The sequence below is a fragment of the Suricata suricatta genome, chromosome 15 (assembly GCF_006229205.1).
Source record: "Suricata suricatta isolate VVHF042 chromosome 15, meerkat_22Aug2017_6uvM2_HiC, whole genome shotgun sequence".
In the NCBI taxonomy this organism is placed as follows: Eukaryota; Metazoa; Chordata; class Mammalia; order Carnivora; family Herpestidae; genus Suricata; species Suricata suricatta.
The window spans coordinates 50,350,052-50,361,248 of NC_043714.1; the positions used below are offsets into that span (position 1 = coordinate 50,350,052).

At 37.1% G+C, this 11,197-nt stretch overlaps 1 long non-coding RNA gene across 1 annotated transcript; it reads right to left on the reverse strand.

The window, feature by feature from the left end:
- Nucleotides 1-1,435: 1,435 nt before the first annotated feature.
- LOC115279461 lies at nt 1,436-10,641 on the reverse strand. Its single transcript, XR_003903452.1, has 3 exons — nt 10,624-10,641; nt 3,277-3,368; nt 1,436-1,869 (listed from the first exon to the last, which is right to left on the reverse strand). It is a non-coding gene; the product is annotated as an uncharacterized LOC115279461 (long non-coding RNA).
- Between the last annotated feature and the right edge of the window lie 556 nt (nt 10,642-11,197).

Below are 11,197 nucleotides of genomic sequence, written 5' to 3' on the forward strand. Positions count from 1 at the left end.
AGTATAGTATTGGCACAAAAACAGACACATAGACCAATGGAGTAGAATAGAGAACCCAGAACTGAGCCCACAAATGTACGGCCAATTAATTTTTGACAAAGCAGGAAAGAATATGTGATGGAAAAAAGACTGCCTCTTTAGTAGTGGTGCTGGGAAAACTGGACAGCAACATGCAGAAGAATGAAACTAGACCACTTTCTTACACCATACACAAGAATTAACTCAAAATGGCTGAAGGACCTGAATGTGAGACAGGAAACCATCAAATCCTCGAGGAGAAAGTAGGAAAAAACCTCCTAGACCTCCACTGCAGCAATTTCCTACTCGACACATCCTCAAAGGCAAGGGAAATGAAAGCAAAACTGAACTCTTGGGACTTCATCAAGATAAAAAGCTTCTGCACTGCAAAGGAAACAATCAAGAAACCTAATAGGCAACTGACAGAATGGGAAAAGATAGTTGCAAATGACATATCAGATAATGGAACGATGTTTTTAATGTAGCTAATCATCACTTATCACCCTAAAAACAGGTGAAGGTCAGCAACATGATGTTTTGCTTTTGAAATGCTCCTCAAAGGATATCACTGATGCTTTTTTCATTTTTTGTATATAATTTCTTGGTGTTTGACTTGGTTTTTGCCAAGTCATATAATTAAAAGTTAATTATACACATGTACAGGAAAGTAAATTGTCTTCAGAAAGAAAAGAAACCCTGCTGTTTGGGATCATAAGCTCAGCTAAGCAGGAAGCTGCCATCTGGAGAAACGGTTTTCACACTCTGAGTGAAGTGGCCACATATCACCAAGTGTGACATGCTTCCTTCACTTCTTTTCTAATTAGATGCAATTTTCTCTGAAGGAGCTTTTTATTAAAGATATAATTGTACTGATATAATCCAAGTAAAATGCAGCCTGACAGATGGAAGAAGGATGGAAGGTAGTTTTAATGCCACTTGTACAAAATAAAGTGTTACCAGCCAAAGATTCCATTCAACATTAGTCCTTATTTAAAAGCTGATTTTTCCCCCTAGTTTACGTTTCTGTCAAACTTATAATATGAAATATCTAGTTCACTTATTCAAAAGAAAAATAGAAGAATCAACAATTTTCAGTTTTCCACTGAACAAATTTCAGTGATTCCCCACCCCAACACCCCTCAAGGGTGCACACATGGAAAATAAAAATTTTTTGTTTGTTTCTTTTCCCCCTCCCCCTCCTTCTTCTGTGAGCAGTGCTGATGGATTGACCAACAGCTTGGGCTAGCTCTTGTCAAATTTGTACAGCAAATACCCCATCGCAATTTAATAATAGAGTAACTATGTTAAGTTTGTCCAAGGTAACAATTTCAAGGGCTGTATAAAATTGGATACGTGTGAATGTGCACATAAGATATATGTATATCCACGTATGTGTATTTGTGAGATACAGGCTGTATATATACATGTATATATGACATTGTCTGCAAAGTATCTTTTTTTATAACATATTTGTGCCAGGATATGCATTCAGCTGCTACGTCAGAATCCCAGAATGACAGTGGCATGCACATTATAGAAGCTTATTTTTCTCTTGTCAAGTCCAGAGTCAGGACTAGGGCAGTCATTGCAGCTCCTCAGTCACCAGGGCCCCATATTTCATCCATCTTTCTGCTCTGGCAATCTTAGCATGTGTTTCCATTTTTGATTATCCTGAGACTGACGACGATTTCTGCTTGAGGTCGAACCACCCCAGAAGAGCTCCAGACTAGAAGCAGGAGAAAGAGGGAAGGTCACGGGAGCTTCCTGGCAGCCCCTCCCAGTGATTTTCATTTATCTCACGTATGCAAGCAGGCTGGGAGGTATCCTCATCAGGACACTTGCACCAGGGCTCTGTAAGGGAAGAGAAAATGGCTCTCGAGCAGGCATTGGAGTCTGTCGCAGTGTGCATGATTTCAGCTCTTCTCTAGAACCAGAGTGGACGTGTGCCTAATGTGCTGGCTGAATCAGTCTTGGAACCAAATTGATTCCATTATTAGTCTAAAAGTCAGTTTTCTAGGGAATGTTGGTCCAGCCCCATTACCATTATGTTATTTTCCCCCACTGAACCATAGTGCTGTTTATTTTATTCAGTAAGCATGGTATCTGTGTCTAAATACATTATTTTTGGTTAAACAACTCATTTTAAATATATGAGGAAAACTAAAATATTAAACAAATTGCATGAGAGATTCTTTTGAACAACCCAGTTTATAGGCTCCATTGATTTTTAACCTAAATCTTTTTTACTTCATTTTCCCCCTTTATTTCAGTAAAAGTAAGGAACATCAGCTCAGCTATACCAAACCAATTTTCTTATTTATTAAATTATTTCAAACTCACTTTCTACAGTTATAAAATGTGGAGAGTGATACCTAATTTACGGGATTAGTATGAGGATTTTGAGCTCATGTATACAATGTATCCAGCCCAGTAAGTGGATAATGCCAGAAACTTAGCAAATATCGATTTCACATCTCCCACATATATCTGAATAAATAAAATAGGAAAATATTAATATTATTAAAATACTGATTCAGTGTTTACAATTCACCAAATTGAAAAAAGGAGGTACTTTCCACATCTTTGCCATAAATAAAAAACTATCTTCACAGTTCTCTTCTTTACACTAATGAATACCTCTCTCTATAGACAAATAGACAGAATTGTGATGAACCATTAATACTAATAAGATAGTCACTTAGATAACTAAATAAGATCTAAAGTACTATATAAAATATGGGATATAATATCAAAATTAAAATCAGTAGTTCCTCCATCTCCAACATAATGTACTAGAAGATGTATTAGAAGAAAATATCAACTGAAACTTTAACAATCTAGTAATCAATTGATCAAGAAATTTGCAAGACCTTTATGGGAAAAACTATAAGACTATACTGAAGGTCAATCAAGAATTACTAATAGAAATAAAATCTGTTCCTGGATAGGTAGAATACACCAGGATTTTTAATGGATCATGAAAACTTAATTCTAAAATTAATATGGAGGTAAAAATGTACAACAACAGCCACACCAACTTAAAGAAAAGAGTCAAAAAGACTGAAATTGCTCCCCCCCCACACACCCAAGAAAATATATTCTAAAGCTTTAGTAACTAAAGGCACAGTATACTGTAGGAATAGGTGAATAATTTGATGGAATGGATAAGAAGTTCCAGAAACAGGGCCATGCAACAAAACCATGGTGGTTTTGGCTAATTCTGACCCCAAGGAAACAGTAATCTCCTTTGTGCCTTACTTGATTTTGTAGGAAACGAAGCATGGGAGTATTCCACTCTTCCGAACTGAGGTGACGCTGCCATCTTTCCACTCTCAAGTCATCACCTTCCCCTGAAAGAGGAAATAAACCTTTATCACACTCTCCACAAACTTTTCTACCCTCTCTCTATCCTGAAGCTCCTTTCATGTCCTGTTGTAAGAGTTAAGAAGCAATTCTCTGTTATTTACTTGTTAGGTTGACTTGGGTCAGTTATTTAACCTCTCTATAAGTCTGACTCATCTGTTGTTAAGGGAGGAAAATAATGGGACCTCTCCTATAAGATTATTTTTAGGATTAAATGAATTCAAATCACTACATTTAATAGCATCACCATGGGATGTTTCTCTCACTATACCATTATATCTATTTGATGGGTCTAGATTTCCTTGTCCTTGGATGTAAATCATGATCTTTCTGGTAACTTCTAGGTAACACAAACAGTTCTCTAATCATAAAATACAATCTCAGGTTAATATTCAACACGGTTAGTCCATGTGACAGTCAAAACTTCAGTATTGCTTTAAAGCCAAAATATCCCCCCTCTCTCCTCTCTCAGTTCATTTCTATGACAGAAAGGAAGCCTGTGGTTGAGGAAGTAACTTGGTCAGTTTTTTTATTACTTTCCTCATTTAACCTTCTATTTGAATCCTTTCTTGCTAAAAGCAAAGATGTATGAGGAGCAGAGAGGTTCCCACTTGGACAGGACTGTCATGGCAGTCCAGTATCAATGCACGCTGGATGTGGTAGACGTTCAAACCAGAATCTTTCTCTTGTCGGTACTTATGTGTGTTCTCTGGAGAACACCATTGTTGGGAATCTCCTAAAGGAATTCCCCGGATGAGGACAAAATCACCCTCTCCTTGGTAGTTGCTTACTCTTTTTTCAGCCCCAAGAAACTACTTGCTTCTATCTATGAGATGCATTTCCCCTGATAGGACTAAGATAGTGACTTCAAAAGTGCTCTCTCTTACATGTTAGGTCTTTGAGAAATATATATTTCTTACCCTGGAAAATTCTTTAAGTCCCATCTAGTCCCACAGCAGTCCCCCCTTTTCCATACATTGTCAAAGCAGCTAGTTATCCGTCATCACTGGATTTTTCGGGTGTGACTCAGATCCCCATCCACTCTGGTCTTTGCACTGCATGTGACACATGCTGAGCTTCTCAAATCCCTTTTCTTGGGCTTCAGGGGACAGTGTTCTTCAGCTGTCTTCCCTAGGACTCAACATGCATCATTCTCCAAACAAACCTCCCCATTCTAATTTCTAACTCCTAATACTCTTATTTCATTGATGTGAGTGAAGGGATTAGAGGCTGGTAACTTGTTTCTTCATACAAATTTTGCTTATGGTTTAGCATCTTCTTTGACATGTGGTACCTTTTGTCTTATGGTGCCCCAGCCAAATTACCATTTCAAACTAAACAAATGTTAGCTATTAGTATTGCCCAAGGAAAGGGAGTGTAAGTACTGGCCATGGGGATAGTGGTCAAAGGAAATTTTAGTTTTATCTGTTTTATTTTTTAGAGGAATAATTAAGTCACACATTGTGTGTAAATATTAAAATATTTCTAAAGTAATTATTTTCATGGAAAATAACTTTTTCCAGTGTTCTTTATTAACTAGGTCCTCCTTTTCTCAGAGTCTACATTTCTACCTCTGCATATATCAGGTTTCCACAGAGGTTGGTCTGTTTCTGAGTTCTCTGTTCTAATTCGGTCAGTGTGCTTATTTCTGTGCCAATATTGCACTCTCCTAGTTATCACGGCCTTCTACAAACTCAATATCTAAGAGAGAAAATGACGTGACAGCCTTTTACAAAAATCTTAGGACCAGCATCTCAAAACCATAATCAATGATTTGAGAATCATTCCTTATTCCCAACCCCCAAAGTCTATGAAAGAAGAAGAAAGAGATTTGCTACAATTAAACATATCAAACTTTTTCTCTCTCTGTTGAAGTGATTGTTTCCCCTCTATGCTCAGATAATTGATGGTGATGTTAGCCACTCACAGATTTTCTCCCTGAATAATAGGTTTCCTTCTAATCTGTAATAGGGGTTGGTATTAAGTAGCATGCATGTAAGAATGTTTCATGACTTAATGCAAAATAGATATATATAACAGCTAGGAAAGATCCCAAGGTCTATTTCATTCCCCTTGTTATATTATATAAATTACTATGTGGAAGTAGAATGGCCTATAATATATTATGTTCTTTCAGCAACCCATATCTTCACAGTTGAAGAAAACACTGTAATGTGGAAAATGCCCAACAAAGCCCTTAAATAATTTTTTTAAAAATTTGTCAACTCTTTCTTTTACATTTCTCATTTAAAATTATGGTCCTAAAAAGATTAAACCCCTTTATTTGCACCATTCCCACTACTGGGAATACTACAATGAACCAAATAGAAAAGGTCTGTGGATAAAATTTTATTGTCTTATTCTCTGTGTAGGATCATTGGAGTCTGTCCCGCTTGCCCTACATGAGGTGGCCATTTCCTTATTGCCATCATCTTTTCTCTGAATATACCACCACTCTGGCACATTTGTCTTAACACAGTTACTTATTTCCATCCTTGATGATAATTTCATTCATTACCTCTCTAAAGCTTCCTCTTTTCTTCTTTTTCCATTGAGCTTTAAATATTAATTTCTTCATTATGCCATAATTTTTTTTCTAAGTCTCTTCCTACCACTAGTTGGGTTCATAGGGGTTTTCCTCAGGAGAGTGTAAATTTAATCATCCTCTGTATCCCCAGTTTCTGGCCTAATGCAAGGAACACTGGAATCCACAATTAAAGAATGAGTTTGCTCAAGTTTTCATCAATCACCTCCATGGAGAGAACTCGAATGTTTTAAGTAGTATTTAGATATTTCTACCTGGATGTCATTCCATTTCCAAATATCCAATAGTTTGAAAACTGAAATCATCATCTTTTCTCACCGCAGCCTTTCCCTCAACCAGATTCCTCTCTTGACTTTTTCCAATGCTTAGCTGTCATTATTTTGAGTCAGTCCTAACTCATTGACTCTGTTTTTTCTCACAGTATATTTAGTCAGTCATGAAGTTCAATTGAGATTTTTGTGCTGATATTTCCTTCAACAATCCTTTCCTTTCTTTTTCCACATTAACAGCCAAATTGAAGGTATGCATCTTCTCATGCCAGGTCTATTATATAAACACCTAACATGGTGACTCATAGCCACTCAGAGGATGCTTATTAATGGGTGACCATATGTGCTGGTATGAACAGTAAGTTATATGTTCACCCTCTATTTTGAAAGGATGGGAAGCTGTCATGAAGGGATGCATGAACAGACCCATGGTCCCCATGCCTCACTTGTTACATCTGTCAAGAGCTGGAGAATTAAGCAAGCTTCATTCACTGGTGATGTGTTTGCTACCAGGATGGTCTCAGAGGAACTTAATAAAGTTCATTGACAGGGACACCATTAGTAAAGGTGTATATTGTACTAGTCCTCTGATCTCACTTATTTGCCCATTTATTTTTTAAGAGCCTCCCTTATCCTCTCCATGCCCACTGAGTTACCCCTCTTTTAACATACCTCTCTTTAATTCTCACTGTCCCAGAGTATTATTCAAAGGTCGAGACTTCTTACTTTTCCACTGAATCCTATCCTTTTAGATTCACAATCTTATAAGGTAATAGGTAATCAGATTAACTCATCGGTTAATTCTATAAATATTTAATGAGAACCTTCTATTTCTAAGATTGTTTTAGGCACTGGAAAGAAAACTTTGCCCTTGCAAAGACACAGCTGGCTACTTTGCTAACTACTCCCCCTGACCCCACCAATATACCAGGTTCATAGAAAGATTAAAGGCTTGATCATGGTTAAGAGCAGGATCAGAAGACATCATGGGTTCAAATCTTACTTATACCACTCTCAGGATGTGCAGTAATGCAGTCACTTAAACTCTGTGTACAGTTGCATCATCTATAATAATAATAATAATAGTATTTTCCTCAGATTTTGAAGTAAGCATTATAGGGGGAAATGCCTCAAATTGTTAAAATAATCCTGGTACAAATTGAGCATTCAAAAATTTCGGTCTATTAAGAGACGACCCTAAATGCTCTGGGCATTTTAGGTCTTGAGATATGTTAGAGAAGAGATAGGGAAGTTACACTAACGTGCTGTTCCAGTTACAACCTCTTTTCTTCCTGTGTATTATGTGTGGTTGATTGATATTATTTGATTGATTGGTTGATGGCCTCAGATGGTGAGTAGATTTTAGTCATTAATTGATACAGAAGGTAAGCACAACTGATTTTTAAAGTCAGACAGAACTGAGTTCAGATCTTTTTTGCCACCTGTGTGCCATATGATCTTATAATACATGGGGTTAGTTGTCCTATAATCATTCTTAATTTAAATATGCATTTCAGACACTATTCTAGACCCTAGGGATACATCATTGAACAGAGAGATGTGATCTTGGCATTACCAGGGCCTAGAGTTAGGTGAGAAGAGAAGTAAACATGTAAACAAATAAAAGAGAGATTTAACAACCTCCCAGAGTGACTGAGGATTTATAAATTCTCCAGGGATTGCAGTTGCCAGAATGAAAAGAGAGCTCATAGTCTAACATGGGAACTAACCGTGCAATAGATACTGGTCATACAATACTAGCAATGAGAACAGTAAGCAGCATTACTATGGAGCCTGGGAGAAAGTGAGACCCCCAGCCTGGTAGATTCTGAGCCACAGGCAGGAGTAGAATAGGGACTGGCTAAGTGAGCAACAGCAGTAAGCTTTCGGAGACCAGCTTTGCCATTTAAGGCCACTCAGTCTTCCATTTAGTCCGAACACTGCTGCCTGAATTATTTTCCAAGTTTGTTTCATCACATTAGATCACTCGTAAAAATTTTATTTTCTTAGATCTCTCTTCACCTAATGTCTGAAGCAGTATTATTCTAGATGCTCTTTTCAACCTTTCAGAAAACATTATTAGATTTGAGAGCTCACCCCAAAGGAGCTGGTGGGTGCTAATCTGCTGCTGATTCTCCCTTTGGTTCTTACTCTTCAGGATAAATCCTTTTTTTTTTTTTTTTTTTTTTTTTTAAAGTATGCTACCTCCTCTTCCACATCTTTCTCTGTAATCCTTCCATCTCCTAATATCAAATTCACCTTCAGAGAATTCTACCTGGTGGGAAATTACAGCAATTTCCGACCTAAACATTTTTGGCAAAAGTCCAGCTTCTAGCAATTGATGGATCCCTCTGGCCTCCAGGCTGGACAGCGCAGAGCTGCCTCAAAGAGCTCTTACAGGAAAGCTGGTGGATGTAAACAAAATGACGTCATTGAAAGGAATGTAGTGCAAACACCAAAACCAGTATCTGGACTTTTAAAAATGCACCATTAAGTTTTGTTAGACCTCTAGCCTCTAGGCCCCTATAAAAATCTAAAATGATTTACAAAAAAAAAATGTTTCCTAAATGCCTAGGGAATCTATGTGGACAAACACTTGTGACTTTAAGGATCTTCTTTCTTCTTTAGGATTGGAACATAAGAGTGTATGTTATATAGAATTATATCCGTTTGTAATTTGACAATTACCAAGCAAAAAAAACAAAAACAAAAAACAAAAAAAACTAGGGTTTCTTCTAGATATAGAGACCAGAAAAAAATTCCCTCATTTTGGCCCTCTCACATGAACTTCAAGGCCTGCATGAACCTGTGGATAGTTTTTTGCCTTTTTACTCCACCTGCACCATCAGATGTCAAAATGAGCACTGCAGCACAAGAGTGAAATAATATTTAAACTGGAATATCTGTAGCTTGCTGAGAAAGTAATCTAATGATTGCCTCACTTTCTTATATGACCATAGGTATCAATATTGTACAGAGTTTCCTTGAAGTTGAAATTGCTGTAGACATCTAGGCTGGGTAAATGATGTCAGCTAACTCAGGTGCTTGAGTTTAATGACTCTGTACTCATGTCATTGATGCGAGAAACAGGCAAATTGAAAGGGATTCTCTCTGCTGTCTTCTCTTCTCTCCATTGTCACTAGCCCTGGGAGACCCACTATAGTTCAGGCTAACAGCTCCCAACTCTGTCATCTATATCACCTGTTGGGTCTGTCCCTCGAGTTCCAGGCCACAACTATGTAACTGCTGCCATAGGTCCCTGAAACACATCATGTCATAAACCTAAATTCATTTTTTCACTAACGAATTATATCTGCCTGCCCTGATGTCTTAAATTAGTTTTCTATTATTCAGACAGTTGCACAACTAAAATTTCTTACTGCTTCCCAGGAATTCTTGATTATGTGACAATGTCCAAACTCCAATGTCCAGAGGAGTGCAGTAGAGAAAAGCTAAATATCTATCTTAAGAAAGTTCTTTGGGGAGCACCTGGGTGGCTCAGTCAGTTAAGCGCCTAACTCCTGGTTTTGGCTCAGGTTATGATCTCAGGGTGTGTGAGTTCAAGCCTCACATTGGGCTCTGTACTGTCAGTGCAGAGCGCATTTGGGATTCTCTCTTTCTCCCTCTTTTCTGCCCCTACTCTGCTTATGCTTACTCATGCACGCGCTCTCTCTCTCTCTCTCTCTCTCTCTCTCTCTCGCTCTCTCTCGCTCTCGCTCTCACTCACTCTCTCTCTCTCAAAATAAATAAATAAAACTTGAAAAAATTATTTAAAGAAAGAAAGTTCTTTGACTTGAACCATACTGCCATTATTCTCTAACGACTTTTGAGAGTTTGCTAAAGACTGAATCATCCAGTATAACCTGTCACAATCAAAAAACTCGCTTCAAGTATATAATCCTTCTTGTGTGGCTTGGAGATGCTTTTTTTGTTGTTTATTTGTTTTTTTACTATTAATTTAACAAATATTTGATTTTCACTAGTTTTCCCACTAATGTCCTCTATTTGTTCTGAGATCCACTTCAGGGTGCAACACTGCATGTAGTTATTCTGTCTCCGTAGTCTCTTCTGTTCTTTGACAGTTTCTTAACCTTTTCGAATCTTTCACAACCTTGACGGTTTGAGGATCACTGGCCAGGCATTTATACAGAGTTTCTCAGTTGAGGGTTTGTCTTCTATTTTTCTCATGATTACACTAGAGCTCTTGGTTTCAGGAAAAGTGCCACAGAGGTGAAGTAAGTGCATTTCTCATGCGCTACCAGGGGATACGTGATGTCCACATGGTGTTGATGTTGACCTTCATCATTTGGTTAAGGCAGTGTCTGCCAGGAGTCTTCACTGGAAATTCACTATTATCCCTCTTATCATGAATGTGGTTTTTTTTTCTTTAAAAGACTCAGGTTTTGTAACAAACTTTTGTTTACTTACTTTTCTTTTTTATAATCCTTTAGTACGTAGCATCTTCTTCCAGGAAAAAAAAAGAGAAAAAAAGAAAAAAGAAAACATATTTGATTTATTTTTCCTGGAAACCAATAAAGTCATCTTTTCACAAATATTTTTTAAATATTAAAATATAACTCAACCCAGTGCTGTTTCATATAGGACATCAATATCATGACTCATCGTTGTAATGCATTTGAACTACTGTTGTCATTGATTGACTAGGTTTCCTAGAACTTATAAAACCTCACTTATATTGGTAGTCTTTATGGCATTAATCAATCAAGAAAGCACTCAGAAATTGCCCCCTTTTTGTTTAGAAAAGCAGGTATAATATATTTATGTGAAGTTTTGGAAAGTTCTGGTAAAAAAACCCCTGAAATATATGATGAATTCTGGTTTACTTCAGAGGAAAGATTAATATAAAAGTAAAATTTTATTTAAAATTATGTATAACCCTGAAAGTTCCTCTTGTAAGTGAAAAAAATTTATATGCAATAATACATTATCTGGACATATTTTTTAAAGTTAAAATGTTTATTCTTTCTCAGTAATGGTTGTC